The sequence below is a fragment of the Mus pahari genome, chromosome 9 (assembly GCF_900095145.1).
Source record: "Mus pahari chromosome 9, PAHARI_EIJ_v1.1, whole genome shotgun sequence".
Classification (NCBI taxonomy): domain Eukaryota; kingdom Metazoa; phylum Chordata; class Mammalia; order Rodentia; family Muridae; genus Mus; species Mus pahari.
This window is the reverse complement of record NC_034598.1, coordinates 63,425,567-63,427,005: the sequence shown is the minus strand read 5'-3', so window position 1 is coordinate 63,427,005 and position 1,439 is coordinate 63,425,567.

Sequence of the window (1,439 nt, the reverse complement as noted above, 5' to 3'; positions counted from 1 at the left end):
TCAATACATACTTAAAACTATGAAATAAGACAATTTTAATGAAATTACATTTCAATCACTTCTGCTAATAAATTTTACATTTAAAAACTCTTAATGGCCTAAAAGGAAACGCCAAGGATAAGACCATGACTAGTTGATCAGAGAGAAAGGTGCTTGTTTTGTACTCAAGATGTCCAAGCAAAGATAAGCTGAACTTCCACTGCTTACTGGCTCTTCTTCATATCCCAATTATGATATTAAGGCAGAAAAGAGTTACAAGTGGTTCAGACTTGACAATTAGGAGTTAATGACGTTATGGCATTTAATTTGTTGTATTTGATCTTTCTGTTATGAAAAGTCTGGCAAACTGGGAATCCTGTCACACACTAATATCTATAATAACTACAAAATTATGTACAATTGCTTCAAATGTTTGTTGCCTTTCAATTGTAGTGTTTATATGAAATAAAAGTAAGGTTAACTCATAGTTATGACTAACTACATTATCCCAAGAACTTAACCATAAAAGAGCAACAAACACTCCAAAGTATCCACTTTTCATATAGAATATTGTAGAACCTAGGGATGGAATATTATAATGAAATCCAGACTTATGTTCAGTCAGTTAAATTCATCCTAATTGTTATTTAATCTAAATGAGGACACTGGTTATACCTCCTATATTATATATATTTATTTCAATAATATTAGTAGTAGGAACAGAACTCTAAATTAGTATGGGCACAGATGCATAATATATGCAATGTTAAAAATTTAAATTTATAGTTTTTCATTTCTCAAGAACTCTAAAGAAGTACAGTTATAGTCATTGAAAAATATTATAAAATTATCAGTTTTTTTTTTATGTTGAATCATGATTAGGGGTTACAACCATGCTATTTTTCTAAGAGAAAATGGTTTTTTACTATGCAAGTATGCAGTAATGTATTTTTTCTCACTTTTATTGCTCCAAGAAGTAGTTCATTGAAATTATTATAGAATAAGGAAGTGCCCAAAGTATTTAAATTTTATTTTCTCTATCAGTGAAAAAAAATGGTAAAAACAAAGTGACAATTCTATGGATGAGCATACCTATAAAATGGTAAATAATCCATTGCACACAGAACTCACTGTAAAAGCATAAAATTCTGCACATTCAGCACACCATACCTTGAGAATCATTTTTAACATATTTTACGAGCATCAAAACTCACTTTATTAAACCTTTTAAAATGCCTTCTATTCTACACAAACTGACCGTATATTACAGAGCATAGTAAAGTAGTTAGTGCACGATCAAGTTCAAGTCTTTGTATAGTGACTTAACCCGCTGCAAAAGCCTGCAAATATTCATTTGTGTTTCCCTGTTCTGTCTTCTTGATCTTACTCTATTCAAACTTATATCGCCATGCTATTTTTTTGTTTTGTTTGTTTGTTTTTGTTTTTGGTTTTTTTTTTTT